Source organism: Nannospalax galili, unplaced genomic scaffold (genome assembly GCF_000622305.1).
Source record: "Nannospalax galili isolate Female #2095 unplaced genomic scaffold, S.galili_v1.0 scaffold41, whole genome shotgun sequence".
Lineage (NCBI taxonomy): Eukaryota > Metazoa > Chordata > Mammalia > Rodentia > Spalacidae > Nannospalax > Nannospalax galili.
The window spans coordinates 3,341,476-3,348,680 of NW_008344991.1; positions in this window are offsets into that span (position 1 = coordinate 3,341,476).

Sequence of the window (7,205 nt, forward strand, 5' to 3'; positions counted from 1 at the left end):
ATCCTTAAGAATTCCAGAGATTTTGTTGTTGGTGGTGGTGGTTGTTCTTAATAATTGAGCAAGTCTTGTAGGCAATTTAAAGATTTGGAAGCTTGTTTCTAGAACATTCAGTGCTATACAGAAATTTCATTTCTTCCCGTCAAGCTATACAGTACGTTAGCTAAGAGGAGCAGTAGGAGATGCAGGCTGGGTTTGGGGTGACTGAGAGTCAGGAGAACTCTGAGAGGGGCTCTCTTATTTCTGTAAACTGTGTCATCTAACACTTGTGTATAGAAGAGAGGACCTGAGAGAAGGAGCTGACTCTGCCCTAGAGACGAAGGCTGCTGCCATACTGTGTGTGCCTATTGACAGAACAGTGCCACCTGATTCTGCACAGCTCATTGTTACAAATGCCATCAAAATATTTCCACAGTTGATGCTGCTTGCCCATTACTTGCCATTTGAGGAGAGATGCCTTTAGAGAGCACACAGCTTTGAATCAATAGTAAGCTTCCTGGGAAAAGGTCCATATAAGGGGTCTAGATACTTCCAGAAGAGAAAAAGAAGAACCTCAAGGACAGCCTATGGCTCTAATACAATTTGGATTTTAAATCTGGTAATTTCTAAAAGCTGCCTACCATGACTTGATGGTTTTCAAAACCAAGGCAGTATTTTCCTTTATAAGTAAATACTTTGAAAACTCTGAAACATTTTCCTGATAATTCAATGAATAAAGCATTCCTAATACTTGTGGTAAAGTAGAAAGAAAACCATTTCCAATCCACATCTAGCTAGATTAGCCCAGCACGCCTATAGAAGAATTATCCATCTGCAGATAGCCTTTTCTAGGCTATGGTAGAAAGTATATAGATTTTTGTGTCTGGGGACAACTCCTGAGTATCAGAGTTATAATTTTATAGAAGTGAGAATTTGGCAAGAAGAAATGTCATAATAACTAAGCATGGAGTAAGAACAAATTGGCCTCATAAAGAATAATTCCAAAAATGTAAAGCCCAGGATAGTCTGGTGTACATCTGTCTGGCATATAAACTATATGTAAAAACGTGAATTTGCTTGGCTTGATTAGCACAGTTGATTTAAATGCAGTGTTAACAAGGCCAGGGTAAGGGGTTTAACCCTGTGAACCCATTATTTTCATTATCCGCAATTGTTACAGTTTTCGTCCTTAGCTGTGGCCAAACAATCCATAGATGAAGCCAGCTAGTCATTAGAAAGACAGGTAGAGAATGAAGACGGCTGGAAAGGCAGCTCAAAGCATGTGACTTGCTGTGTTGCAGGCTAAAAGTACCAGCTTGAAATATGAAAGCCAGGGCTGTGATCCTGATGTGTCGACATTTAATTAGAATGAAAGATGATAGGGTTGCAGAATTTTAATTTTAAAATATAGTTTAATCAAACTCCAATTGTTGAGTCACTAAGACAAGAAAACTTCTAAAAGTGCCATTAACATGGATGAAAGCATGTGAACTATTATTTTGCTATTATATAATCATTATAGAAATAGTCTCTTAAAGAAGTAACCGTATTTACATTACAGCGATTAATTAATTTTCCCCTCTGAGGAAAGTGAATCTGCAGGAGTAGAGTCCTTGGAAGGAGGCATAGAAGATTCAAGAGATTGATGGAGACTGTAGCGGGCTGTGAGCAACATCATTTGAATTTTGCATTTTGTTCTCTGTGTAACGAAGAACATAATTGCACACCTTTTATGGCTGCTACTTTAATTCAATGAGTGTGACACAGAACATTAGGATCTGCCCTTGTGGCAGTGACTGTTAGGCAGGACACAAGGCTACATGTGAGTCAATCCCTGAAGGTCAAGAATCTCAAACCTTAGTAAAGACATCAAAAAATTAAAATTCCAGATAACGTTTTAAAGGAGAGAGAAATTTTCCTTCATGTTTTATCGACATATTCCTTATTAAAGGAGTATGATTGTTTTTATTATTTACAACATGAATTGCAGTGGAAAGAGCACCAAAAATATGAGGTAGGATGTGGGTTCTAGGATGTTTGATGAGACAGCACTCCACATGCCTTCCCTGATTTGTTAAGTGTGTGTGTATGTGTGTGTGTGTGTGTGTGTGTGTGTGTGTGTGTCAGAAGAGGGTGTCAGTTAATAAGGAACACTTCATTAAAGGCTGACTAAAAGTTCTTGGTTTTTAAAACTATTTTGTTATTTTTATTTTTTATGTGTATGAGTATATTGTCTGCATGTATGTAAGTGCACCTCTGTCCTGCAACACCTGCAGATGTCAGAAGAGGGTATTGGATCCCCTAGAATTGGGGTTACAGACAGTTGTTAGCTGCCATGTGGGTGCTGGGAACTGAGCCCAAGTTCTCTGCAAGAGCAGCTAGTGCTCATAATGTTGAGCCATTCCTCCATGTCCACTTCTGGGTTTTGAAACAATACCAGTGGATAATTTGACAGCAACTAAGATTTATCACTATGTCATTTTATTTCATATTTATTACATTTCCTTTGACTCTATTATTTCTGTTTTCTTTATTATTTAGTAAATTTTTATTTAAATAATCAAGTATTGGGGCTGGAGAGATGACTCACCAGTTAAGAGCACTGGCTACTCTTGCAGAAGACCTGGGTTCGATTCCCAGTACCCAAATGGTGGCTTACAGCTGTTTGTAACTCCAGTTCCAGGGGATCCAATGCCCTCTTCTGATCTCCACAGGCTTTGCATGACATGGGTGAACCTACTTAAATGCAGGTAGTATACTCATACATATAAAATAAAAATAATAAATAAAATATGTAAATAGTCAAGCATTGACTTGCCTAGCCTTTAGATATTTAAGTGAGCATAATTTGTTCGTAGTTGTCAAACTTTCTGCAAAGTCACAAAGAAAACTGCCTCTTTCAGTGGTAATCTCAAAGGGCAGTAATTAGCAAAAAAAAGCTCTTAGGAGAGACAAAAACCTCAAGATGTAATTCAGTGCTGGGTAGTCTGCTTCGTCTGTCCAGCAGGTCTCCTTGTGTTGCTGTGGGTGGGAGGCTGCTGGCTGTCCACCAAGATGTTTCTGGTTCTTCAGACCTTCATAGTAATAAAGTTGAATTCAGGATGTGGCCCCGATGATCTTTGAGCTTTGCAGCAGTCAGGAATGGCACGTTTTGAGGTTGTTGTTTTTTGTTGTTGTTGTTGCTGTTGCTGTTGGAGAGAGAGAGAGAGAGAGAGAGAGAGAGAGAGAGAGAGAGAGAGATGGCCATGGGGCTTGCCTGGACCTTTATGTAGAGTAATCTGGCTTCGAACTCACAGACATCCACCTGCCTCTGCCTCCTGAGTGCTGAGATTAAAGGCATGTGCCACCATGCCCAGCCATGTTTTCCATTCTTGACAAGCACATAGTAGGCACAGTACCCTGTTCCATTTGAAGACCAATCAATCTTGCATCCTCCTCTGTGTCCTTCTGCCCGTGTTGAAATAGATGATGTGGTTGGTGGCAAAGCCTCAAAATAGGAGTCAACAAAATCTTCAAATCGCTCATCGCTGAGCAGCCCTTTGACCTGGAATTTCCACCCTAGATTGCTAGAAGAGCAACCGACCTACTTCTACTGTTTTGCAATGATATATTTGTGGGTCTGTTTGTTACAACAGCTGTAGCTACCTTTACAAAGATTGTGAGGTAATGACAATGATACTGGTTACGATCGTATCACAACACTGCATTATGCAGAGCTGGGGACACTTTTGAGGTGGCATTCAAGTTGGAGTTTCATTTTTCTCATCAGGGTATCTATGAAGTCCCTGTACTCTTGCTTCAGGTCACAAAACATATAAAACAGGGTAAAGGCACAAATCACTCACAAACAGTTGGAAGTTGTAGCCAGCATCTTGTGGAAGAAGCAATCCTTAAGTTTGTAATTTCATGGAATTATGGATCCTGAATGAGAGTCAATTGAGAATTAACAGTGGCCAGCAGTTATCAATACCCTGGCATGTATTATCTTGGAGAGACACTACAGGGTATAGACTACTGTGAGGCATAGTGGACAATAAAGTATAACTCTAAGGTCATATCAAAGCAATAAAAAGTGACAAGCAGACTAAAACAGAGATGCTTTCGTTTACTGACTGGGCTGAGCATACAGTCAGTTCCCTGGTGGAAAGAGGGTGGATGCTATGGGAGATGAGTGATGTATTGTTTAGAATTTGTCTGTGTGTTCAAGTGATCCCATGTTAGCCAGGAGTCTATAATCATAATTAAATCTAAGATCTGATTTCTGGAGAGGGTCTACTGACCAATTAATTATTGATCATGACACTGGGGTAAAGCTTATGACTATAAGGTTTTGGAATGAGACAGGATTTGGTATAAATTGTAGTTTTTGAACATTCTAGCTTCATGAGCTAATCTAGGCCCCTTGCTTTCTCTGACCAATTTCCTTATGGGGTTATTAGATCAAAATAAAATGCTGCAAATTACTTAATACAGTGTCTAGCACTGTTGACTCATCAATAGTAGCCCTTATTATTAACTATGAAGATGAAGCGTTCTGTAGCTTTATCAACTAGAAATTAAAAATCCTTTGATTGAAAGCTTACAATCTCTCATCTCTTTAAGATTTTGAAAAAGAGCTTCTAGAGTCCCCAAGTGAAAACCTAAGAAAAGGAATTTCCAAGACTGGAAATTTCCAGAAAGGAAGGTTGGGCATGAGGGAGATTGGGAGATGGTTCAGGTGGTAAAGTGCTTGCCCTGTATGAGGACCTGAGTTCTGAGCTGTAAACCTGGCATTGAGCAGGTAGAGACAGAAAGGTCCCTGGAGCTCATTGGCCAGCAAGCCCAGCTGAATGGGAGCTCCAGGTTCACTGAGAAATCTTGTCTCAAAACAAGAAGAGTGATTGAGGAAGATACAATCTCCTTTGGCTTTTGCATGTATGTGTGCGTGTACATACGCACAAACATACACACATGTGTACACCCACATGAACATGTAGGCTCACATACACCCTTCTACACACACAAATTGGCATGGGAGAGCATGAGGTCTTTATTTAAGAAAAACTGTTTACACACTCAAAACGTAATATTAAAGCAGCATTTTAAATATTTGAAAATGTGGAAGCTAATTGTGTGTGGCACACACCTGTAACCCCAGCACTCAGAAGGCAAAGGCAAGTTCAAGGCCACATTGCTATATTGCAAGACCTTGTCTTAAAAAGCAAAACAAATTCATAGAAGCCCAAACTATATATACATATGTACATATGCTTGAAAATACATTTAGGAAAAAAATCTTTGTAGAATACATTTACTCATTAAGAAATGACTAGTTTGCTAACAGATTTCACATGATACTTAGCTCAAAAAGAAACATTGAGTGGGGGGGCTGGAAAGATGGTTCAGCAGTTAACGCCACTGACTGTTCTTGCAGAAGACCCAGGTTCAAATCCCAGCACCCACATGGTGGCTAACAACTGTCTGTAACTCCAGTTCCAGGGGATCCAACACCCTCTTCTGTCCTCCTCAGGCATTGCAGTTCCAGGGGATCCAACTCCCTTTGCTGACCTCTTTGGGCATTGCACAACACAGGTGCAATTACATACATGTAGGCATAACACTCATACACATAAAATAAAAATAATAAATAAAATATTTTTAAAAAAAGAAACATTGAATGGAAAGTTTCCTTCCTTATACAAAGCATCATTATAAATATAGAAATGTCTTACTAATAAAATTAATAAAAAACTATCCAATTATTTTGTCTGAAAATGACAAATAACTATTTATAACCAAACTTAGCCTGTTTTAAAAATGAAAAACATGGTATTCAAAATCACAAACACATTTGCCTGCTATTTCAGTCACTGCCCACTCTTTAAAGAGCACCTTGCCTATGCACACCACCGTCCTATCCACTATCCAGATCCCATAGGTGGTAGAATCTTGTTAAGGTCAAGGTCAGTCTTTTGAATATTCAAATACAAATAGCTTAAACTGTCTCTCAGGATTGTGTTCTTACAAAACAACTCATATTTTTTTCTCCAAAACAATTCTGAGTTACTCTCTAATGTAGTTTTTATTCCAATATGTAACTTTATAGCAATCTGATTCTTCCTTCTTCTTCATCAGTGTTAGTGTGCTGTTCTCTCTCAGAAAAAATTACTTAGAGCCAGATGAACAGGCTTACATCCCAGCACTGGGGAGGCTGAGGCATGGTGACTGGCACAAGCTCCCGGTTGCAACCTGGGCTACAGGGCTACCCTTTCTCAACACCTTACCAAAGGAAAAAATATTTAAAAAGACACAAACTTTTAAATATTTCATGCAGTAGTGAAAGGTTAACTCATAGTAGCATTTGTACATAAATTTTATTTAAATTTGATCTGTGATAAAGATTTTATCTTTGAAGTATTCTTTCTAGGTGACAAGGAGTCAAACGTTAATCACAGTATTAGTAGAAATTCACTTAGATACCAAAGTAGTTTTCAAGCAAAGTTTAGAATTAAAAATAGGAACGTGTGATAGAAATCTGAACTACAAAGACGGAATAGTAAAGGAGGGGGCAGGGATGAGGGGGGATGGGGCCTAGAGACCCAGACAGGCAGATGGAGGAGGAAGAGGAAGAGAGAGAAAGGCAGCCGCTGACTAAAGGTCGGTCAGGCATCACATCAGTCTTTTACATTCTGGCGTAATACTTCAAGGCTCTGAACAGCTAGAACACCCATTCATTTCTCCTTTCCTTTAAAATCCGAATGATAACGGTTATTTTTAAAGAGTCTCCCTGGCCACTCCAGGAATATCATTTAAAAGCCGCGGGGTGTGAGCTAAGAGCCTTCCTGCAACACACAGGCCCTTCCTTCTGTGTCTTGCTTGGCTCATCTCAGCCCAGCCAGGGAACCCAGACAAGTTTATTTACACACCCCCGCCCCGCGTGTGTGTGCACACACACATACACACGCACGCACGCAGGGGGCGAGGGGTGGGAACGCCCTCTTTCCATCCCCACCAAACAATTATCTGCGAGAGCAAAAAGCAAATCCTCCTCCTCCCCGCTGCCGGTGGGGCCAGCGGCGGGCGGGCCGGGAAACGTGGCCGCGCCGAGCTGGGGATTTGTGAAAAGGAGCGCGGCCCGCGTGCGCCTCTTGTTCCCCGTGTAATTTGCAGCCAATCACCGGGAGGTGTCCGCGTCCTGCGTCCTGCTCACCTCGGCGCGGCCCGCCCCCACCCCCGGCTCCGCACCTCCT